Raw genomic sequence first — 26,552 nt, 5'->3', positions numbered from 1 at the left:
TGTCATCATCCAAGCGCAGAGTGCATATCCTTGGTCACCTGTGACAGTGCAGAGATACATGAGTCAATAGTTGGTTCTGCATGATGTGTTGGCAGGCTCACTGGTTCATTGGTGTGTGATATGTGTGACTTAGTGATTCCCGTCTGACATGTACTGCGTGTTGCTAATGAGCGGCATCATTGTGTATTATGTAGCCGAACTGCTGTCCCCCCTGAGCACATTCACTATTGTGCGCAGCGCGAATGCATCGCATGCACCCCTATGGCACACCATTGTCATGCCTGTCTGCGCATGTTCACAAGGCTGACTACGACACAGTGATGATGCTGCGCAGAATGTGGCCGAACACGTGTGTGTCGGCCCATTGCAAGGACAGGGCTGACACAGATGTAGAGCACCTGCCTGGCTGAACCCGATATGCAGTTGAGGTTACATCTTTGGCTCATGCAGTGATAATAGCGACACACATAACAGTTAAATGTAAATGTGCAGATATTTATATAGCGCAAATCACCAACCGGTCTCTAAGCGCTTGCTTAGGGAACCCGTCCTGGTATTCCCCTGTGAGATAACCCAGCAGGGCATCCACAAGGTGAAAGCCAGGCATCCCGCCGCGAGGGGCCATTGTGGAGATTAAGCAAGCCATTGCCCAGACTCGCAGAGTGTGAACCCATGAATCGAGTATGCACTGGAGCGAGAATTATCGAGTCCATGGACAATTTATGGACTCAAGACCCAGCCGAGCCGGGAATTGAACCCTGGTCCCGGGCTGACCTCTGCTTCCAGGTCTGCCTACTCTAACCAGTGAGCCACACTTCTCCACGAGTGGACATGCCCTTCCCCATGTACCCCTTCGGCCGAGCACACACACCGGGGGCATGCCACGTAGCAAAATATTGTGGATTGCGGGATGGGTGGCGCAGACACTACAACAGAGACACTCGCATCAGCCACATCCTTGGCAAGGACTAGACCGCACCACACCCAGATCCACGTGTGGAGCACCCCTACGCAATACTGTCGTACACCTGTCCACCCCGCTTACGCTCACAGGGAGGTACGACACGGTTTCATGTCCCAGGTCTACACTTCTGCCTGCGTTGACATGGATGAGCATGCTGAACACAGCACAATGTTATGGGGAATGACCCCGGTCCCTCATGCATACATAATAACCACACAGACACACTGAGTGAGTTTGTGGGACTGGCCACGGGCACGTGTGCCCGGCCCTTTTTATTGCCAGGCTCACATCTCCAGTGACGCCTGTGCTGGATGAGTGTTGGGTAGTGTAAGCCACCACTCAGGGGTTGGTTGGTGCTGGCAAAGACCACAACAGTGAGCAGATAATCAGCAGTACAAGGTGCGTACATCATGGGTCCCTGACTTGAGCAGCACAGAGTTTGTGGCCCCAGATGCACGGCGGCCGTCACAGGCACACCGCGACGGGACGGTGACTTGCGGTGCACTGAGGTAGTGCCACAGGAGCTGAGTGTGTACTCGTCGATGTCCAAGGGGAATTTAGCAGAGGGTTGCGGAGGACAGTGGAAGGTGTCATTCCAGGGCATGATGCAGAGGGCAGAAGTAAGCAGGAACAAACAGATGGCGGAGTTGAATGCTACAGACCCCACTTTTCCACCTTGTCAGTATCAGCCACATGTAGATGAAGACAGCCTCCAGCCCATGGGCTCGGACACCACTGACGTCCAAACAGAGATTGCCCATGGATTTCAGGGCACACACTCAGTGGCATCAGAGCTGGAAGGGGATGCAGTCTGCGATGAGGCCTGTACAATGACTTGGACTCCGCTACGTAGAGAGCAAGACTCAGTTCAAATTGTGGGACCTACTCCACCGCAGCGTGTGCCGGAGGCAGCGGTCAGCAGGGACCCACAGCCACGTGTGGTAGGCATGCGCTGCACAGAGTCAGTGGCACCAGTGCAGTTGTTGGTAGTGTCCCATCACCTCTGTATAGGTGAGCCTTTTCTCCTCCAGACTAAAGCGTGTCTTCCTCTTACTCCTCTCCTTGCTTACTGTGACATGAACACTGCCATGAAGAAATCAAGAGTCAGTTCCAAAAGTGCCATCCTCTTTGGCCGCAGTGTCGGACGGAAGCAGCGGTCAGTGCGGACCAACTGCTGTCCAGCCATCTCCTCCTGGATCATTCACACACGATGTTGGAATAGCATTTGTATTAGATTTGTGGTTGACATAAGTAGTGGCACCAGAGCTGGTTGGGTGTGCAGCCGGCGAGGAGGCCATGTCCTGCCTGTGACGGACTGCATTGTATTGGAATGAGGCCTGCAGGACCGCAGTGCAGGCCCGAAGGCTGGAGTCAGCAAGGGCCCACAGACACGTTTGGTGGAAGTCCTATGAACATACTTTGTGGCACCACATCGGAGGGAGTATAGTGACATGAACTCAGCCTTAAATCATGTATTCTGCCATGGTGTAATCAAGACTCAGTTCCAAATGTGTGTCCTAATTGTCTGCTGTGTGTGCCGGTGGAGTACGGCAATGAGAAAGGAGTTCCGGGCCTGTGCTGCGGAGGCCGTGATGGTTCGAGGAGTCTGCCAAGGTCAGGAGCCTCGGGCTTGAAGCTTGCACCGGCATGTGGTGGGCCCTCTTTAACATCCGCTGGTGTCGACAGGTGAGCAGTGATGCCTGGATGCGCAGGGGCAGCCATGATGCCTTTGGGGACCAGCGGGCCGGGGTGCAGGAGGCGCACTATCACAGGCAACACCGCTCATGGCGTAGGCCTCGTGGCGGGGTGAGAGGAGCCGCCCTGTCAGGGACATTGGGCATTCCGGAAGAGGACCATGCCCAGGGCTATGTGCTTTTTATTCACAACCATACGCTGACCTGGATTACGCCCGGCCAGCCCACTCCTCTCATGCTTACGGGGGGGACATAACAAGCTACATTTCCTTGATCTCCCCCACTGGCTTGGGTGACATGGTTGCGTCCACTGTCCACTACACCAAACACCAGCAGTGTATGTCGACATGGATATATGTGTGGTCTGCATACTGCAATCTGTCCAACACATCCATGGCACACTTGGCATTGTGTGCAGTCCCATTCATTGGTCATAACGCCTCCTTTGCACATGCCTGGTTCGGTGTGTGGTTTGTGGTATGTTCATTTGGAACTTACCAACTAGTAGTGCATTTCCATATGTGCCATCCTGGAAGCGCCGGTTGATGATGGACTGTCGGAAGATGTATGAATCATTCACACTGCCTGGGTAGTTGGCGACGACATTGGTGAAGAGTCCCTGGTGGCCCACTATTGTCTGCACATTGGTGGAATGCGTGTGCTTTCTGTTGCGGTAATTGTGTTGTGTCGGCAGGGGGCACAAGTAGGACATGTGTGCAGTTGATTGCCCCCAACACGTGCGGGAATCCAGCTATGGCGTAGAAGCCTGCTTGATCTCCAGCTGTTCCTGCGCAGTGTGGGGGAAGTATAGGTACTGGGGTACTAGGCTGATGATGGCATCCAAGACAGATGTGAGGAACTTCGATAGGGCTGGCTGTGAGACTCCTCCAACTCAGGCGGTTGTTTGTTGGAAGGTACCAGCGGCCAACAGATGCAGCACAGCCAGCAGCTTTGTCTGCAGAGGGATGTTGGTTGTCTGCTGTGTTGGTACAGTCAGCCTGTGGGCAATGATGTTCAGGATGCAGAGGATGGTTGTCCTTTGAGCCTGTAGTGAGCAATGACATACTCTGGTGTCATGTCTGTGAGGCTGGTGTGTTTTCTGAAGGTCCGCGGTCTCTGTCTGCGCAGCCTCTGTTGTGGTCCGGGGGGGTGGTGCGGGTGGGTCCGGGGGTAGGGGCGGGCCTGAGGGTGGTGGCGGTGGGTGTTGTGGCCCTGTTGGGGCTCCGAGCTGCATGATCAGTAGCTCCAGGGCATCTATTGTACTTCAGGTGTGGCTGTGGGCTGGTCTCCCTTTTCTGATGCTGGCTGCCATCCGATTTTATACCAGGTCAGGACAGGTGTTAGTTTCCTACTGCTAACACGCCATATCGCATGTTTTGTGGACTTATCGCTGATCTGGCTGGTCATTGAGAATGTTGTGGTGTGGTGTTGATGCAGCTTTTTGCACTGGAACACCCACTCTGCATCTCATTAGCGAAAGTCATCTGTGGTGATGTTTTTTGCGGCTGCTATCATGGGTAAACTGGTGTTATGGGCTGTCAACACCAGCTTGTGAATTGGGCGATGTATTTATCGAACACTTTGGCTGCGATAAAGTGCCGTTAACTCGGCGATAGCTCCTTGAGAATATGCCCCTAAGAGGCCAAGAGTCTGACCAGAGGTGGGTCCCTTTATTGCTGTGGCTCGGGATCCAAGCTATTTTTCAGGGATGAGATCTAATAAGGCTGAAGCCAGGCTGGTACTGCTAGTGTTCCTTTCTGGAGGGCATCTCATCTGGCAGATCAGGATGGACTACTCCTCTAAAAGATGGACTGTACATGGGAAGTCAAACACCGACATGATCAAAGTCGTTCAAATATGAAATGAATTAAAAGACGAAATGTCAGCCGAATCCCTTTATGTTAAGACTATGATGCAAAAAGAAGATTAAACATACAAAAGTTTTTTGGAGGAGTGCGCAGAAATGCCTAATCGACTGGCAAGCACTCCCGGGTATCATTACATATCATTTTTTTCACCCACTGTGCCACACTAGAAGGAAGAACACCTTATACAAGTTAGTACCGACCCAGCTCCTCATGGGGCCAGTCTATACTGAACTTATCCTTCCTTACTTAGCTGTTACATCAAATGCACAAAATGTGATGTGCAGAATGCTTCCAAAGAGTCTCAACCACTTGAAATCCCCCTAAGTAGTATTGCGTATCATCATATTTTGCCCACTGTACCACTCTGGAAGTCCACCTTATGCCAATCTATAGTAACCTTGCCCCTGATGGGAAGTGTCCTACCCAAACTGATAGAACCGACTGCCCTTAGAAGGGGACTTGAGCAATCCCAGATGGGTTTCGGCCTTATTTAGCCTTCTCAGTGAGGTGTAGCGTGGATCCTGTGGCAAAGTGAGCAAGGGACCTGTGTCTGTTAATACCTTTTGCTACTTTGAGCTTTACTTCACACACACAAATTTTGATGGGAGGAATAACTGCAAAATTACCTCTACCTCACTGATGATACCAAACAAGACAGAAACTGGTCTGGGTTGCTCGTGTTCCCAGTAATGGTAGGAATGCGGCCCAGAGTGATTGTCGGTTGTTTGGAGTTTTAGAATATTGTCAAGCATATTTTGAAGCATTCCTCACATCACCATTTGTGTTGTCCAAAAAAGATTCCACCCACATGGTACTGTTGGACTGGCACAACTTTTACACTATCCAATATCAACCCACTCCCATAGCCAAGCGCACATGCCCAAAAAGTCTCTGAACAGAACAGCAGTGAGTCATGTCCCATACACATGGCAGAGAAATGAAGGCCTACAGTGTATACAGTTCACACAATCAATAAATACACTGGCATACATTCAACAAGTAATCAGAAAACAAATGAATGTCATTTCCTTAATTCTTCAACAAAGTCACAGACGGGAAGTCCATAAAGCATTTACAGGAAATTAAAGGAGTCATGTACAATGGCAAGTTGAAGGCATATTGAGTAGCGGCACCTGGGACAAATCTGAAAGTCTACATATTGAAATGCCCCTAAAAATAACTGCATATATATACATTTACCTCTCCATGGCAAGGCACCCACTGTCAGAAACATCAGGTCAACGCAATTCAAGCATTCAAGCACTCAGCCTCTTCATCTCCTCACAAGAGACAATGCCAGCCAAGCAGGAGCAAACACCATTACACAACCTTGAAGTGACATATGAATGCACTTATAGAATATATGCATCATCCTATCTTTACGCAATGCCAGTCCCCTACACATATGTCACATATGAAGGTTCTCTTAAAATATGCACCATCTCCTCTTTACATAACGCAAATTCCCTACACATACAGAATCAGATCATGATGTAATCTGAAAGACTTTACTCACAAGCAAGAGCTGCATACACCAATTAAGCACAGAACAGGTTATCTAAAACTTTTGTCTGCTGACAGCCTCAACCAACCTCACCCACGTTTGCAACCAGTTCAGTCAAGTAATGGGCAACTCCTCATATGCTACCCATAAAAGTACTATACACAAGAAGGCCACAAAAAAAACTACATCCGAGTGTCCTTACACCATAGTCAACTGAGGAAATTACTCTAAGAAAAGTAATTGCACACAACCAACATGGCTTCTGCCAACCAGCAGCCATCCCTGGCATCCTAGGCATCTATAACCCACATACTGCCTAAAATACCTCAACAAACATCACAATCCATATGTTACATGTCACATACACTTCAGGAACTCAGTAGGTGGCTCTATCGCGCCACCAGCTAAACAAGCAGCAACCATCAAGTGACTGCGCCCACAAAGACTATATGATCCAAACTGATGGCAGCTAAAAAGGTACCATCATAAAAGCCAAATTCTCAATCTTTCAATGGAGGGACAGCTGAATGTGAAGGTGATGTGCCTCAATGTTCAAAAAGAATAGTATCCCCTATAATGCCACACAAATACCATAACATGTGCAGAGCATCACTGAATAGCATTGTTAAAAATAGTCTGAATTAAATATTGTTTCCTAAATATCGCCTACAAAAATATTGCACCATTGACGCAAATAAAAAAAGTCTGCATCAAATGAAATTATATTTTGTAAAACTATTATTATTATTATTATTATTAAGACTTGTATTGCGCAACGAATCATCCCCTGGGGGATCTCTCGGCGCCTGGGCAGTACACTCCCGGTCACTCATAACATTATGGCTATTCAAACAGCCATGTTTTCAACTGTTTCTTAAACTGCCCTAACATTGTGTAAGCTCGAATCCCTTCAGGTAGTCTGTTCCAATGGAAAGGCGCAAGATGAGAGAAAGCCCGCCCACCCATTAAGACACACTATTTATGTTAAACAATATCTCAGTACGTGATATCTTGACATACAAATAAATGTGCTTTAAACGCCTTCCGAACCTCTCTTTTACCAATGCAGTCAGGCCATGTCGCATTTCATTAGGAAAAAAGTGTTGGTTGCCACTGAGAAGACAGAGGTTGGATTTAGAGTTTGGCAGACAGGTTGCTCTGTTACAAACATGACAGCTATCCCGTCTGCCTTATTATAACTGCCAAGAACATGCCACAGATTTTCCTGGATTAACTCAAAGGTAAGCGTGTGATCTTGGTATGCCATGCTTACTACTTGGAGGTTCACTAATAATTGACAAGCCCTGGAATTAATATAATTTTGCTGGAGCAAATTAGAATATGGGTAACGCTTGATGCCCAATCGTCGGTGACAATTAGCCATCAATTGGGCATCAAGCATTACCCGTTTTTCCAGTATGGCAATTTTGAACAAGAACTTAAGTCTACATTTTCCTTCCCTAGCTGCATAACTGGTGATTCACTGATGCTACCATAATTTGGAGATATTTTCTACTGTGTCTACAGCTGAGTAAAATTGATTTCCTCCTACTCACCATGAACAGAAACCCACAGTTCTTTGAGACTCATATCCTGGGGCCCTCAAGCCAACTGCTGGGCTTTTCATCTCAACTCCTACCTACCAGGAAAACATACCCCACATATTTGTGCTCATATACTCATTCCTGTCCTGATAATGACCTTAGATTAGGATGAGTTTGAAACGCCATTGACTGCAGATACATTATAGACTCTCTGATTTACTGCACTCCTGTAAAGTAATTCCAGAGGTGAGTCATATGTTTCTTACCTTTTGTTTATATGTACTTGTCACTTTTCTATGCAGCTTGCATCTTTTCACCAGTTGAGCACTCTATTCATGTAATTATAAAAAATTAAAAAAAAAATTGTACTACATGCTTTATTGAAATGGTTCTTCTCAATAGTTCTGGAATATGCTCCTAACTCTTAATTGCATATTCTGATAATGTCTCTATCGTGGATAGAAGCTACATTAACCAATGTATCAAATATTCCTTTTGTAAATAGATCTACCGTGAACCATTGCTGGCTACTGTACCCTATTGCCCCAGGTCCTGTATCAGCAGATTAGGCACACCCTTATTTCTCTTCGAAGTTCTTATACTAAGATGGCAGGATGAATCATGGTACAAACCTTGAGCTTTGCTTGAATTGATCTTGTAGGTTTAATGGTCCTGGTCCTGGTCCTACTTGGAAGGCTCTGTGGACATTGCAGAGTGCCTTGAACATTATTATTTTAGCTATAAGGAACACGTGGAGTGATTGTAGGACTGTAGCCATGTGTTCTCTTGCCTGAAGGCAGAGAAGCAGAAGAATTTTGGATTTGTTTTATTTTGGTTATGATGAAGCTGGGGATGCCAAGTTAACGTTTGTTGGCATAGGAATGCTTGGAGATTATGAGTGTGAGGATAGTTTGCAGCTTTTGTTGGTATACAAGGTATGGGATGATGCGACAGAGTTCTTTTAATTTGTAGAAGGTGCTCTTTATGATCACGTTAATATGTGGTATCAATGATAGGTCCAACTCCATGCTTACCCTTGGCTTTCATACTTTTGTTGATGTTGGAGGAGCCTCAAGTTCCTTGGGCCATAGAACAGTAGGCTGATGTTTTAGTATTTGTCCACAGGCAATGATCTCTGCTTTTGGTATTTACTCATCATCTGTGCATTTTTTAGTGCTAAGGCAGCCCTCATATTTTGAGCTGAAGAGGCGCTCCTGGCCATCGATTTTTAGAATTATTTTCATTTTATCTGCATAGCTGTAACAGATGAGGCTGAATGATCTAATCAGGTCTGGTAATGGGTTAGGTAAATGTTATAAACCTAATGTTTATATAGTAATCAGGCAAGGTGGAGCAACATCTCTCTAATTGCCTGATGGTTCTACAAGTTGCGCTGCCATTGCGGTGTTTTTTTCAAGGTGGTCAGAAGGTTAATTATGGAGGATGGATATTTTCACCAGTTCATAATTTGTAGCAGAATGAATGTTAATGCCCAAAGTTTTGCTCTGAAACCCACAATACTACCAACAGTCAGGTTGATGTATACTACGGGTTCATAGTCTTATTTCAACCTTATGCCTTTTACATCAACACCAGGCAGACCCTGGTCCTTTATCTCGCGCTTGCAGGTCCTTGCTCATCCTAACATTCTTTGTGACTGCTTTTCCTTCTTTCTCGTCCTCTTTCTTTCCCCCCTTTTGTGTTATTCTCTCTCTTGCTCTGGGTCAAAGTTTGTTGAGGAAAAATAAGTGCCTGTCCCGGAACATAAATGCTGGTGTGCCCCACCTCCAACCAGCAACTCAAATTAAGAACTGATTTTCACCCCCAAATACAACATACATAAGGTTACAAAATGTCTCATTGTCATCAGCGACAATGCTTTCTAGTCCTCAGCTTTAACCCGTTCCGTGCTCATGACGAAACCACTCCGTCATGAGCCACGGGTGCGCTGTGCTCATGACGGAGTGGTTCCGTCATGCTGCGGCCGTTGGCGCTAATTCCCCGCCTGTGCGGGCGATTAGCGCAGTGGGCGGAGTCGTGACGGAACCACTCCGTCATGAGCACAGCTCGCCCGTGACTCATGACGGAGTGGTTCCGTCACGAGCACGGCGGCACCGCAACTGCCCCCAAACCCCCCTAGTTAATTTAACAACCCATTGTATACCTGCAACTATAGTCATCGTCTTACTCAATTGTATTACCTTTCTAACTGAAAATGGGCCGGAGAAGTGACCTGAACCATAATGAATGGCATAGTAAGTTAAGTTAATACTGTATGGTGTCCCATGTAACACAAATCAACCCTGCAGTGTCCATACAGCTTATTTATCTCCGCATAACTCTTCAATTTGAAACACATACATTACTAGTAAACACAGGAGTGACAGCTCTTTTATAGAGTAAAGAGAAAGTTTATGGTTTTTAGTAATATTCTAAAACCATCTCCTTCTCTTTCCTTTCAATTAAAATTAAACCAAATTACCTTCTGTCACACATGCTGTGAAGTGTGATGCTCACCACGTATAACTCTTTATTCAATTGCTTTAAAAATGACAGCTATTAAACCTCAGTAAACCGCCTTAAAACATGATGTAGGGACAACTTCACTTAACTAACTGTTGGCATAGTAAGAAGTGAAAATATGATTTGGTGTTTCGAAAGGAGAAGTTCATTGCCTTTTTGAGCGTTTGCATGCTCATACAATGGATACGGTCGTGCTCATGTGAGTTTTACAGATACAAAATAGATACATTTGGGAATGAGTTTGGGACTAAGGGGCCCATTAGGATGTAGGGCACATCACCACTGCCCGCATGGTGGTGGCGATCCTCCCTACATCCTTCCCTGCCTGCCACCCATTTCACCCCCCCATATTAGTATGGCGGGGGGGCCCCGGCAGATGACCATCCGCCGGTTTTCCGCCGGCCACACAGGTGACTGGGCGGAAAAGGGGCCTGCTATGTTGGCGCTGTCTGTTAGACACCGCCATCCATATTAGGAAGGCAGCGGGAAGCTGCTTTTCAGTGGCTGCAACACCGCCTTCAATGACTTCAGTGACTTCAAGGGCCCGTTGCGGGCCCCCAGGGTATTGGGGGCGGGGGGTGTACATGGGGGGTACCAATGGAACCCCCCTGCATTTGCATGCACAATGCGGCAGGCACCGCGCAGTGCCTGCCACTTTGTGCATGCAAATGCACAACATGCAGTTTTACCATTGGGGCGTGTGCTGCTGAAAGCACCGCCCGCTGCAATGTTAAAAATGCATGAGGTGCCCGCCAGTGTGGCGCACGCATCCTAATCTCCCCCACGGGACCGCTGCACATATGGCGGGTGGTCCTGTTTTCCGTCAGGATGGCGGGCGGACAAAGTCCGCCCGCTCTTCTAATGATGCCTTAAATTTGGCCATTTCAAAAAAAGGGTTCGGAAGATGATTGCAATAGATTCACGATTAGAGTAATTTTGCAGCTACAAACGGTAATCATGACAGTTCTATGAATTTACGAGGAGCAACATTCAGTGGTTTCATTTGTCTTTTTTCCCATAATTCAATGTGCAGAATTAACATCAACTATTTATTGGTGCTAACAGAGAAGGATTTTCGAAGCAAAAAAAGTAGTATCCCTGCATTTTTTGATAGTTTAGACCACTTTTTTCTGAATAGAGAAATTATGTTAAATGGCCAAATTTACTAACTGCACGTTTATTATAAATTTTGCACACCTGACACATTTTGTAGATGAGTGCCAAAGAGGTATACATTGTAAATTAATGAAAAATTTGTGCAGCTCAATGCCTCTTTTAAAATTCTGTATTTGATGCTGGACAGTGGCAGCTCGCCGAGGGAGAGCTGCGGGTCTGTGGGGCAGGGGAGGAGAAGGGTGGGGTGGTAGTTAAGTCGGACATACGACGGCAAGGAGTAAAGTAAATAAATAAAACTAATTACCTTGCGCTCGCTGCATCGCCGAGCTGGCGATGCAGCGGGCACAAGGTAAATACTTTTTTTTTACTTACTTTACTCCTTGCCGCGGTATGTCAGACTCCACTACCTTCCCACCCTGACCCTCCCCCGCCCACCACATGCAGCACTCCCTCTGCAAGCCGCCACTGCTGCTGGATAATCTTGATGTAGTTGTGAGTGTAACAAATCACCTTGCCGGAGCTAAAATACAGATGCATTTAAAGATGTTATAGAATATACAGCGACTGATTCTGAAGGGTGGGTGCGAAATGTGGCAGTAAATCATTTTATTTCTTTGTTTAAATGGTAATTGTATAGCCTCTTACCCTCAACTTTGGGACAACTTTCATACGAGTACACTTCATGGTGAATATAGGATGTTCTTTTTTGCGGTTCAGTGACTAAATATCGAGGGACAAAATATAGACTATACAAAAAATCGACACCAAAATATCGAGGGACAGAATATCGACTCCCTATCTACAAACAGGTAAGTACTAAAATATCGATTCCAAAATATAGACTGTCAAAATATAGTTAGCCAAAATATCGAATTTTTTAAATGTATTAAAAATAATATAAAATTAATTAAATATTAAAAACAATTAAATAAAACATACATAATATAATATAAAAAAGCTTAAAATGTAAACATAGTATAAGTAATTTAAAAAAGTTGAGATTTTGTTGGATACTGAGAGTGTAAAAATTACTATTCCCACTCCAGTGAGTGCAACAGTAGGGAAAACGTTGGATAGCGTAGGGGTAAAAATTACTATTCCAACTCCAAACAGTGCAACAGTAGGGAAAGCGTTGAATAGCGTAGAGGTAAAAATTACTATTCTCACTCCAGAGAGTGCAACAGTAGGGAAAGCGTTGGATAGCGGGAGGGTAACAATTACTATTCCCACTCCAGAGAGTGCAACACTAGGGAAAGCGTTGGATAGCGCAGGGGTAAAAATTACTATTCCCGCTCCAGTGAGTGCAACAGTAGGGAAAGCGTTGGATAGTGGGAGGGTAACAATTACTATTCCCACTCCAGAGAGTGCAACAGTAGGGTAAGTGTTGGATAGCGGGAGGGTAACAATTACTATTCCCACTGCAGAGAGTGTAACAGCAGGGAAAGGGTTGGATAGCGTAGGGGTAAAAATTACTATTCCCACTCCAGGGAGGGCAACAGTAGGGAAAGTGTTGGATAGCGTAGAGGTAAAAATTACTATTCCCACTCCAGAGAGTGCAACAGTAGGGAAAGCGTTGGATAGCGGGAGGGTAACAATTACTATTCCCACTCCAGAGTGTGCAACACTAGGGAAAACGTTGGATAGCGCAGGGGTAAAAATTACTATTCCCACTCCAGTGAGTGCAACAGTAGGGAAAGCGTTGGATAGCGGGAGGGTAAAAATTGCTATTCCCACTCCAAAGAGTGCAACAGTAGGGAAAGCGTTGGATAGCAGGAGGGTAAAAATTAATATTCCCACTCCAATGAGTGCACCAGTAGGGAAAGAGTTGGATAGCAGAGGGTAAAAAATACTATTCCCACTCCTGAGAGTGCAAAAGTGGAGAAAGTAATAATTTAAATTAAAAATAAGATGACATTAATTATAATACCGACAAAAAGTTAATTAAAAATAATTACCAATTAATAACAATTAATTACCATTTAAAAATATTAATTATCAATTGATAAACATGTATTACCAATTAATAATAATTAATTACCAATTTCAAATTAATTATCAATTATCAATACACATAAATAAAAAAAATATATATTTACTTTATTACAATTAATTTACTTCCCACCCAATTCCCCTATAAACCCACAACCCACTCCCAATAATAAAAAATAAAATTAACATTACTTTCAATTAATCAATTAATAAAAATAATTTTGCAAATAATAAAAATTATTTAGCAATTCATACAAATTATTTACCCATTAATACAAATTAATTACCAATTATTAATTATTTATCAATTAATTATCAATACACATAAATAAAAAATTTATTATTTACTTTATTACAATTAATTTACTTCCCACCCAATTCCCCTACAAACCCACAACCCGCTCCTATTAATAACAAATACAATTAACATAATTATCAATTAATCAATTAATATAAATTAATTACCAATTAATAAAAATAAATTACCAATTAATAATTAATTATCAATTAATTAATTATCAAAACATATAAATATAATTAACATTTAATTAACCATAATTAAATTACTTCCCACCCTATTCCCCTATAAACCCACAACCCGCTACGGAATTAAATTACGCAATAATTAAATTACATAACATTCATTTGTTGAAATAAATTAAACATACATTACAAAAATAATACATCATTTTAACACATATACTACCATACATAACACAAAAAAAATTCGATATTATGGTAATCTATATTTTAAAATTCGATATTATGGTATTCGATATTTTTAAGGTCTATATTTTGGTAATCGATATTTTGTACCCCAATTTCGATATTCTGACCTATCTATATTTTGATGAGTCGATATTCTGTCCACTCTATATTTTAACTTCGATATTCTGGGCAGTCGATATTTTGGAATCGATATTTTGGGTGTTTACCCTTTTTTGCCCCACTGAGGCTATCATATATTGACTTTGGGCTTAGGGCCTCAGGCCTCTAAGCTGTTGAGTATTTGAGGACCAATTACGTAGGAACCCAAGTATTACCCTTCCAATGTGATGGAATCTAGCTGGTCAACCCCTTTCATATGATGGGTTCTGTGATTACTTCAGAGATTCTGCAGATCCAGCAGGATCCAGTGAATTTCACCATTGAGGAGTTGAAATGCATGTTGGGCACACAGCAATGAGATTTCTTTACTCTAATAGGTGGTTCATGTGACAAGTATCAGTTCCTCATATTTTCACAGCAATCCCACTCTACCAGCAAGGTCGACTTTTTTGGACCACATATCTTTGAGTAGATTTTACAGAAAGGATTCTGTTGAAGTTAACAGAACTGACCGACCCAGAGGAAAAGTTATACCTGTTGAACATTTGTGAACTGCTACCATATGACCTTAGCTACAGAGAAAAGACCCTGATAGAGTTAGTCAGTGTGGATCACCGTTGACTCTAGGAGACTTTTTTCCGTAATCCACATATCAGCTTCAATTGTCTTATGTCCATAAAGGTACACGAAAATACGGTCACTACATTTTTTAGAAGCTCCCATGCTTTGCATTATATTAAAAACACCTAAAACAAATGTTATTTTAGATAGAACGTTCACCTCTCATTTGATATAGTGGATGGCATGTGTAGTATGTTGTTGAGTGAATATTTGTTATACCTGGACTGGCAACACGGATGCTTTACAAAAACAAGTAGCTTATGGATAAAGTCTAGGAACCTATTTATGCTAAGTTTAGGAAGCATAATAGACATTTTTCAGACTTCTTCCGTTACTGGTAACATGAGATGTTTCATTACAATTGATGGGTGATGAAGCAGCTATACATACTATATACATTCAGATTAGGTTCAGAGTTATTAGTAAATGAGAATTAATTCTCAATACACAGATTGGAAGTGTGAAGGTTACATGTAGTGTTCACTGACATATTAAGCTTATACAAAGAATTAATTTGGCATTTGAGAAAATGTTCAGGGTAAAAGGTTTAACTTATCTCATGATTAATGGTCACCCACAATACATAGAACTGTACAAGCAAGTCTCTTTTTAAGAATATTTTCCATTCTCATTAGAGACTTTTGTGCAGGTATTGCCCAAGTACTGCTTTCACAGAGCCATCAAAGAAAGGGGACACTGGAGTTAATCTACGCATTAGCTTGAGGTGTTTCCATTCACTACAGGTGTAATATTGAGAAGACTGGCAAGCACTCTACTTGGGTAATGCATAACCTCACACAAATAAGATAAGCTGGAGTTATGTGGTGCTTGGCCCACTAGACATGCTTCATGAGAATACACTAAAAAGCATTGTTATTTCTTAAGCTGCTAAAAGGTGTGTGGCAGAACCAAAATAACAACAGTCGGGCAGTGGGACTGCTACATCTCCACATCAGTTCCATGCTTGGTGTCGTAAAGATACCCTTATTTCTTACTGCCTACTGGTTCTCCCAGTTTTCAAGGCCCCTTCCTGCTGATTTCTTGGGTTGAAGTAACAGACCTTGTTATGTGCTCCCCCATTGTTGAATAGCTATAATCTGTGATGTTGAGGAGCTAGGAATGGATAAATATTTCTTCAACAATAGAACAACCATCGGAAGAGAGATAACTCCTCACAATAAGAAGCTTGTGGTCACAAATGATCATATTGGCAATTGAAAACAAAGACTGCATATGAGCAAAGGAACACCAGGAAGATGGTGCCCAGAGGACCGTAAAGGTTCCTTGTCATTGCTGATCTTGCCACTGAGAAAAATGTGATTAAATACACAATGGAGTATGTGGGTCTGATGTACAAAACACTTTTGCATTTACAAACCCTGCAAATCACAGGTTTGCAAAAGAATGTTTTGTGATTTTCTAAACTCCTTTTTTTCAAGTCCCAAAAGGGGTTCTGTGATACCTTTAGAAGTGGGAATATAAGGGGCACCCCCTCTTAATTGTGATTCTCAATAACAATGGTTTAAATTTGTAGTTGTGATCACAAAATATTGATCAGATACCACACCAAAGCTGTGTTGGAGTGTGATTCGCAGAGAGGAATCAGTCATAATGGTTTACTTTCCTCATTCTGAATCATGTCAGAGGGAGCAGACACTTGTCCAGAGAATAACTATATGATTTCCCCACACTTTTCAAATAGAAAACATATTTTTAAAGAAGCACCTTCCCCTTTAAAGGGCCGATTGCTGTTTTAGAAAAGTTTTTCCATCTGGGAATGTGAATGAAGAGATGGAAGTCTGTTGGAGTTTACAGACCACTACCCCTTTAATTGTAGATCATCACTGGGGTTGGGAAATAGCAACTTGTCTAAATCCACTAGACAGGTCTTATTTTGTGATTCTATGGGAAGAGTCATTTTGTGATAAGACCTGTTAATACATAGGTAGAATTGCAAATCACAGTCAAGCATCAAAATATTGATGCTCATTTTGTACCCAGTAATTGCGAGCTGCATGCATGTACATTAGACTCTTTTTTTCTAATTTAACCCTTTGGGACAATCCAAATCTTACTATCAATTCAACCACAGAAGTTGCTAGTGTTTCAAAGTTGTTCGTTGTTTCTTGCTGCCGTGATTGTTATTTATACTGCTATCATGGATTCTTTTTTGCTCTTCCTATTATTCCACGATTTAGTCCTACCACCATTCTCATTCCATCATCATATGTGTTTCTTCAAACCAAACGTATTCAATCACACATAATTCCTTCATTGCTAGTGCTGTAGAAAATCCTACATGCTGGATTTGCATTAGCGTTTGCACTTATAATCACTCTGCTAAAAAGAACAAACACCCAGTACCGTTTCTACAGAAAACCCATGTTACCAATTAAGGGCATCACTAGGTGACAGTTAGAAATGTAAGAAAATTTAGAGTCCTAAGTACCAACTGCAGCATTTTATGCTATGAGCATTCTTCCAGCCAACATCCATGGATTATGTTGGATTGATTTTCCTTTTTTTTTTTCATGAATGGCACTGGCCTGTGCTACAGTGGAAGAGAGGAAGTAGACTGTACCCGTAGTAAAAGTGGGCCTCTGTAAGTGATGGAGAGGGCTGCAGCCTCCAAAATTTGAGCCAGCAATATTATACTATTCGGATAATATTTCAGTTACAAGAAAGTGTTGTCAAATTTTGAAACCCATATCCAAAGATTTTAATATACAAGACCATATTGAGCCTGGGGCCACCTTTGGATGAAGGCTGTGAAGGGGAGGAGCGAGATGGGCCGATAGTTCTTGAGGTCAGTGGGGTCTGCTGTGGGCTTCTTAAGCAAGGGTCTGACTTCTGCACGCATCCAGTCATCTGGGAAGGTGCCTGTTTTGAAGGTGGTGTTGATGGTGCATTGTAGTTCGGGTAAGATGGCTTAGAATGAAACATAGAAGGGAAAAGATTCTGCAATATTTAAAAGATGCTCCAGCCCAGATTATAATATTGCAAGAGACCCATCTAAAGAGTGAAGAGATGAAAGAGGTATTTACTTCCTGTAAATGGTTACAGAAAATGGTATTTACTGACCAACAGCTTACCATTAAAGGGATAGCGATTCTGGTGAAAACTAACCCCCAGATAATAATAGAGGATAGTAAAGTGGATAAGGCTGGTAGATGGGCAATTGCCAAGATAAGATGCTATAACCAGGCCTATACAGTGGTTGGCTATTATGGACCCAATCTAGATGACCCCACTCCGTTTGGCAATTTGCTTTCAGAACATTTGGATTTCTCTGACCCTGTTATTCTGGCAGGAGATTTCAATGTGGTTTTAGATATCAATTTAGACCGTTCCACCAAAATCAGAGCTGTAATAAACAATAAAACGCGATCCCTGCTAAAAAACTCAATAAAGGAACGAGGGTGGTGTGATATTTGGAGAGAGAGGAAGGGTGCCCTAAAGACTTTTATTTTTAATAATAGAAAATATAGGCACCAATCAAGAATAGACCTATGTTTAATCAGTCAAAGTATAAAGGAACAGGTTTGAGTTGTTAATCATGTGGGAGCACACATGTCGGATCATTCAGCTTTTACTTTAGCTCTGGCCCCCTTAAGTAGTGGAGTACAAAAGAGATGGTCTATGGATCGCACTATATTGCTTGATGAGGACATAGCAGGAAAACTTGGGACAGAAACTCGAGAGTTTTTTGAGAATAATATAGAAAGTGCACCAATAGGTATAGTGTGGGATGCCTATAAGGCTTTGTTAAGGGGGAAAATAATATCTATTCAATCCTACAACAATAAGCATTGGAGAAAAGAGAGAGCGAGTATTGAGAGTAAGATCCAGCTGTTAGAACAGCAGCTGTATGAGAATATGACAGGACAAGGGTCTCAGCGAACCTCTATTCAGGCTCTAAAAATAGATCTCGCAGGGATTATGGAAGGTAGACTACAAGAAAGGTGGCAAGTTAGTAAACTTGCCCATTTTAATTATGGAGAAGGATGTGGTAAGCTACTTGCGTGGAAGGTGAAAAATGATCAGGTAAAATGCTTTATTAAAGAACCAAAGAATGGAGTTATAGGGAGCCCAATTCTGACAAGGGACGGTATAGAGTAGGCTTTCCTGAACTACTTTGGGGAAGTATACTCAGAAGATCTAACCATGAAGGAGGGGGAGGTGGAAGAATGATTGGGTCCACATGCCCCAGGTAAAGTTCCTGATGCCCAGAGGGAAGCGATTAATAGTGCAATAACAGAAGGCAAAATAGAAAACTCCATTAGAGCAGGGAAATCAAGCAAGACAGCTGGTCCGGATGGTCTCCCTATGGAGATATATAAAAAGTTAGGTGAGTATCTAGCCCCGGTTATGGTCAAGCGGTTTTCAGCTATTTTTGAAAATGGTAGGGAGATTCCACCATCTTGGGATGAAGCCACTGTGATGCTGATACTAAAACCAGACAAACCATCTAATTGTTGTGATTATTATAGGCCTATCTCGCTACTTAATTCAGACTATAAAATCTTCACGGAAATACTGGCAGATAGGCTTAATGGGGTGGCGGGGGAGCTCCTTCATGAAGATCAGAAGGGCTTTGTATGAGGAAGGAGAATTAAAGTTCTTACCTAGAATTTAATTGGAGCCATAGACATATCAACCATGTATAAAGTACCACTGTAGTGATTACAGTGGACGCAACCAAGGCCTTCGATAGGGTAAACTGGTCCTATCTACAGAAGATCTTAAGACTATCTAATCTTGGAGAGAATTTTTGCAGGGCACTAGACCAACAGTATAAAAATCATACAGCTAGAATTTTTGTGAATGGGAATCTCTCAAAATCATTTAACATCTTTTGGGGAACCAGGCAAGGGTGCCCATTATCCCCCCTCCAATGTAATATATACATTGAACCCTTAGCGTAAAAGATAAGAAACCATGAGAGTATTTACTCTTTTAAATTCCAAGGCTGGGAGAAAAAAGTTGGGCTATATGCCGACGACCTTGTGATTTACACCTCTGAGGTTGCCACATCACTACCCGTGGTTTACGAATTGGCATCACGGTTTGGCGATATCTCAGAATATGAGATAAATGAGAGCAAAACGGTCGTAATGACTTGGAATATTAATTCGCAACTGAATTGTATCAAGGAAGAAATGAGATATTTGGGCATTAAGATTGTTTCTAAAATAGAACAATCCAACTTTCAAAAGATTAGTAAAGAAGTGGGGCAATTACTACTAAGCTGGGCCCATCTTCCTTTGACATCATACGGTAGAATTAACTTTGTGAAAATGTCCACTCTCCCTAAGTTCACCTTCCTGTTTCAGAATATTCCTGTGGCTTTTAAGGTAGAATGGCTCAAAAAGGTTCAATCAAAAATTACCAGCTTTATTTGGGCCTCAAAAAGGGTCTGAATTGCATGGAAAAAGTTAAGACGGCAGTATGATAAAGGGTGTCTACGATGACCGGACTTATCGTATTATGCTTGGGTCTTTCTTTTAAAAGGAGGGAAATTGCTATTTAGTACACCAGACGATTTCAATGTCAGAAGAATGTTTAAGGCAATGTTTTAGGATGTGGAAGTGGGAGAACAAGGTTTTACACATAAATATGGAGACCTGCGTTTTTTCAAAAAAGTGAGACTTAAGACCCTGCTGTCTTTTGCAGAGACATGGCATAAAATTAGGAGAGAATTAAAACTAAACTACTACAGCAGAATGGCTCCTATCGGGAACTTTCCTGGGTCTCCGGAGTGGTCCATCCTGGATCTTCCATTGAAAATGCAGGAATAATAAACTGGGGACAACTGATAGTGGATGGGGCCTTGATTTCCTGGGATGTGGTATAAGGAATAGCTAACAATCGCCTCTCAAGATTGAAATATCTTCAAATTAAAAGTTGGTACCTCTCGGCTGGTCCTTGCGTGGGAATATCAAACGAACTAGAATCCCAGATGATGACCAATGTCACCCGGAAAAAAGAGGTGGCGAGTTGGTACTGGCTTCTAATGGATTTATCAGACGGAGACTTCAATTTACCATTGATACCGTGGGAGAAGATCTAGCCTGGAGAACAGATGGAAGATTTATGGCAAGTATCTTGTAACTTTTTATACTCCACGGTTCGTGCTGTAAATTTAAGGCGGAACCACCTTTTAAGTCTCCACAGGGTTTATAGGACTCCGTATAAATTGTCCAAATTGCAGAAACGTGCTACGCGAAGATGTCCAAAGTGTGGCAAGGATAAAGGAGACGATATATACATGTTTCTGGAATGTTCTGAGATTCAGGGGTTTTGGTTGGACTTGAGTAACACTATATCCATAACACTTAGAGAGATGCTCCAGGTAAGCAAAATCCTTGTTTTCTTTTGGATCACGGAATGTTATGAAGTCTTGTCAAACAATATTAAAAATCTGTAAGAATAGGGTAAAAACCACCCCTCCGAATAGAATAGAATGGATGATGTCAAGAAGAAGAAGAAGAAGAAGAAGAAGAAGAAGAAGAAGGCTTTATTTCGATATAAATATATCTTAAAAGCATACATACACAAGGTACACATTAAAATATTAAAAGACATCAGTGCATTAAAAGATAGCCAAACATTTCAGAACCGCTACTGGTGTCAATAATTTAAGTAAAAGCCAAAATATTTAGATAAAAAACAAATTAAACAAGATAGGAAAGCCTAGTTGATCTAATGCGCCAAGCCCAGCCTAGGAACTTGGCTAACCCACAAGCAAAAAGGGGCCGCGGGTCGTTTTTTAATATTCGCATGGCCTCTGTGTGGAGCCTGGTTCCAAGTTCTCTGCAAAGGGGCTTGAGCCATCTGCTTCGGGGGGCTGCATAAGCCGGACATTCAAACAGTAGATGGGGTACAGACTCAGGCCTATTTTCACAGAAGGGGCAAGAGGATGTTGTCTGCCTTGGAACCTTCCACCTAGATGTCAGATCACCGACGGGGAGTAAACCTACTCTGAATTGGAAGTACAAAGCCCTATCTTTGCGGTTTGAAATAATGTCCAGGTAGGGTTCGCAGAAATACACTTCCTTGATCAGGAGAAAATCCATAGATGTCCTACACAAATTAGCATCACTATTTCTAGTACCAGCTACCCAGGCCCAATAAATCTTTTTCAACTCTAACTTAGGAGGAGCAGTTCTATTGGTCCAATTTTCGCCGAGGCCGAGGTTGAAGAGAAGACGCTTGACTTCCCTCAACCAGGGAATCTTGGCCCAGGCTAATGAACCCAGCACGTCGGTTAGGCCGTCTGTGTAGCTGGATAATTCTGGTGTTCTCCATATTCTTGCCCATAGGAGGAGAGGGCGAAGCTTTGCTTGATCGCTCAATGGGCGAATTCCTGTATCTAGAGACAAGGGGAGGTTTGGGGTGCTATAGGGAAGCCCCATTAGATCTTTAAGGAATTTATTTTCCGAACGGGAAAGAAGATCTACCTTTTGAACCCCCCAAAGTTCGGCCCCATATAGGGCGGCGCTAACAGCCCTTGCCTTGTAAATGTCCAGAACAGCAGCGATGGGTTTTAAGGATGAAGCGCGGTGTTCCTTGAGCAAGGCACCCACCACCCTCTTATGTGTCAGCAACATCTTTTGAAGGTGGCAATTCCAGCTCATAGAGTCACAGAGTCGGACACCCAGGTAATCGAACTCTGAGACTCTCTCCAGCGCGACAGAATCTAAGGTCGGTGGTTTAGCCAGTTTTTTAGGGGGATTGAGGACCAAATACTTGGTCTTTGCAGTGTTAATAACCAACCCTCTTGCATCACAGAAGGACTTGAAGTTAGTTAACAAACTCTGCAAACCTGCCGGGGATTTTGAGATCAGGAGGGTATCATCTGCAAATAGAAGGGTAGGTATTCTTCTACCAGCCAGGGATGGTGCGTCTGCTGGATGTTGGAGCAGGTGCTCCACCACTCCATTAACATATAAGGAGAACAAAGTAGGAGCAAGAACGCATCCCTGGCGTACCCCTCTATTTACAGGGATACATGCTGTTTTTTGCCCCTGACTACCCCACCTGATCTGTGCAAAGTTGTCCGCATGAAGATTTATTAACAGGTTTAACAGGTAGGGTGGGATACCCAGTTCGTTTAGCACTCTCCAGAGTTGGCTACGGGGAACTAGGTCAAAGGCAGTCCGCAAGTCTATAAAGGCAAGGTATAGACTGCCCTTGGCCAGAAGAACAACCTTCCAATAGAGCATCATTAGTCGAAAGGATTGCTCTATTGTCCCCGTGCCTGCTCTGAAACCTGCCTGGAAATCGGAGAGAATGCCCTTGTCCTCCACCCACTGCAATATCCTGGTTAAAACTACCTTTCCAGCCACCTTTTGTGAGGTATCTAAAAGACTTATTGGACGGTAATTAGCTGGGTCGTTCCGACAGCCTTTCTTAACAATAGGGACGACCTCAGCACCCTTCCATGATGTCGGAAAGGTTGCCCCTTCAAAATTGGAATTTAATAGGGCAGAAATGAGTTTTCCCCAATGTTCTGGGTTGGCGCGTAACAGGTCTCCGAGAATGCCGTCCAGACCTGCTGCTTTATTGGGGACCAGATTGTTTATTGCCCCCTCCACTTCCTTGGGTGTAAAATGAAGCTCATACTTAAATTGGGCAGAGTCGTAAGGGTGGCGGGCACTCAAGCTAACCCCCGCTTCCTGAGTCATTGAGTAAAGTTTGGTGAAGTGGTCAACCCATGCATTCTCTGGAACATTGCACGTAATCATTGAGTCCGCAGGTTTCTCCCTGGATCTCAAAAGGTCCCAGAAACCCTTTGCATCCTTCCTTGTGCTTGCGGCTTTTAGATCGCACCAAAACTGGTCTTCCCAGTTTGCCTTTGCTTTTAATAGTGCCCTCTTATAGTTGCCCCTGGCTGCACATACTAGGGTTCTATTCTTAGCTTTTACTGCTTTTAATAGTTCCCTTTTGGCCGCTCGACAAGAATCTGAGAACCACCCGGGTGGGCCCTTCCTTGAATCTCTCTTAGCCCCCTTACCCGCATTCTTGGCTATAAATAAGTCACCTATAGCCTTTGTGGCTTGTACAAAAACTGCAGATACCTCTGGTGCAGTAATGGAGGGGGAGTCTAGGCGCAATGAGATATTAGCCATTACTAATTGTGCCTCCCGCATCTTGGTCTCATTGCCAATAAAGGTCTTCCATTTCAGGCGCTTGCCACAATTAGAAGGACATACTTCGTGTGATAATTTCCACACATGAGGAGTTGGGATAGGAGGGCTGCCCTTCCACAAGGGAGACAAGGATAAGAGAAAGGGGTTGTGATCACTATCTATAGACGGGCGGACCACCATATCCACCAAGAAAGACCACAGGCAAAAATTCAACATAATGTAGTCGATCCTGGAGGAATGGCCTATTCTGTTGAATGTATGTGCCCCCTTTTGGTCAGACTTGGATCTGCCATTGGTAGCTCTCAGTCCGTATTCCAGACAGAGCGCGTTGAGGTCTATAGCGTTTTGAGACCATCTTTTGATTGGAGCAATGGACAAGGGCGGAATGCCTCTTCTTGCATCATCATCTCTATAGCCCAGCACGTCCTCCGCTGCAAGAGGTTCGAAAGTGCAGTTAAAATCCCCCGCCAATAGGACAAGGGAGTTTAAGCCACAGTTTTTAAGTTCCTCATCAATGCCGGTTGAAGAGAGAATAGATCCTCCACCCCTAGTGCCTCTAACATAAATATTAAGTATTTCAAGTTCTGGCCCTCCACACGGACCTCGAAGTGAGAGTCTCTGTAAATCCGGGGAAATAGTGGCAATGCATTTAATAGAACACCGCAGGGAAACGCTTACCCAAATTAAGAGCCCACCGGAAGGGTGGCCCTTGCCTTCCTTGGGTCGAACAGCTGGAACAAAATAGTAGTAAAGCCCAGGATGATGTCAGTAAAGTACACTAACCAGTTAGACAGGGTATCCAAGAGCAAGCGTAACGAGTTCTGGCTCCCGTATGAGAACTGGGAGAAATCCTCGACACATATATAGTCAGATGATTAGGTCTCTATACTATATTGCTTGATCACTCCTTTGGTGGCTTCACAGATGGCTGTGTGAAACTAAGTTACCTATGGTTGGAGAATTGTAAGCAAGGTCTCTGGCTGGTGCTACTTCAAGGGAGACCCCGGAGTACAGATCTTTTGTTACCCAGGGCAAATGAGGACTAGAAAAAAAAAAAAGACCATATTGAGCCTAAAGCAGACCAGAAAAGGGACCCAAATGCTACCTTACGTGGTAAGTCTAAAATAGCATAAATGCAGCCTTCAGGAAACATTTGTAAAGGTAATTCTATTTTCTCTTCAAGACAAATGTATAGGAGTCATGTCGCTAAAAGTATTTTCAATATTGAAAATAAATGGAACAGTATAATTGGGGAAATTATCACTCACTAATTGTGGCAAGCACATGTTCACACAAAAGTTCTGCCAGGGCTAAGGAGTAACTTGGGCACTAGCAGGCATCATGCAGTGGCACTGTCTGGTATGAAGCAAGTCAGGGATTGGCTGAATGAATGTCCTGATAAAAGAGATAGACTGTGCTGGAGTGGTTAGATTATTGGTCGATGTATTGTCTAAGATCATGGATGTTCACACAACTGCCTGGAGGCCAAGTCTCAGCATCTAATGCTCTCTATTTGATTTCAAGTGTGAGAATTCCTCTCCATGGGTGAGTAAAAGAGTCACAATCCTTACATTGGCCTAAATTGTAAGGATAGGGTTACCAGATCTTCAATATAATATTAGTAGGACCACATAGTCCAATGCATGACTTTCCTTTGATACATCATTGTTTTCATATTTGTTCACCTAGTTGGTTCAAATAAAATGAACCAACACTACATCTTCCAGATCCGGATTACCACTTCATTCAATATCAACAGGATGCTATGCTTCTAGAAGTGGATTTTCATGCACATATCTATACCTTCAGCTATGGAAAAAGTTGCAATCAGGAAATTGAAGTATTGGCTGTGGAATTTTGCAGCTAAGATTCCTAACTTTCTTAAAGAAAAATATTGGCTATTTGTTAATATATTTGTATTCTAAAAGGGATAGTACTTTAATAATATTTTCAGTACTCTGTTTGCTTCAGCAATTTTTTAGGAATGTTAAGCAAACCTGTCAACATTCTAAGCATCTGAGGAGTGTGCTATTCAGTGGTTTAGGAGGATGAATCTATTGCAATCAATATTTTTGTAAGGGTGAGGACAGTTTTTATAGTGGGTGGTCCACTGGAGTCGGTGGGCGGCAATTTGCTTGATTGAAAAAAGAAGAGTACTCCAATGAAAGTGGCACCCTTCAAGGAGAGTGAAATGAGAGTTATGGATTTGATGTTACATTACAAAGGGAAAAAATAAAAATAATTGTATATTTTGTAAGTTTGCCTGATGTGTGTCGAGGCCTTGTGTGTGGTGTTCAAGGTGTCTTGGTAATGTTCGTACTAAGTGGAATCTGTAAGCAGTGTAATTACAGAGAAACTAATCCTGCATTGTCATGCACGCAAATGTGTATCAATTCAAAAGTCAACATGTGAAAGAGAAGGCAACTAAGAAAAACTTGCATATGGTAAACATGACAGCGTTTCTCCCCAGGCCTAACTAAGATACATCACAAAATAATTTACAATCTCTTGGCTAAGGCACTTGAGAAGACAGCACTTATCACTATTGTCCCCAACAGCAAACGCCAATTCATAAATTTGTCAATGGTGCAGGAGTTAAACAGGGACCAGCCTCCACCATCCACCGCATAAAACAACCTAGGACGTCCCAAATATTAATTTAGAGTAGAAATTCAGCACTTAAGAAATGATACACGAATCAGTCATAACTCATAAGTGAATAACACAAGAAACATGGGTAAACATGAGT

Source organism: Triturus cristatus, chromosome 3_1 (genome assembly GCF_964204655.1).
Source record: "Triturus cristatus chromosome 3_1, aTriCri1.1, whole genome shotgun sequence".
NCBI lineage: Eukaryota > Metazoa > Chordata > Amphibia > Caudata > Salamandridae > Triturus > Triturus cristatus.
Note: the sequence above shows the minus strand (reverse complement) of the source record.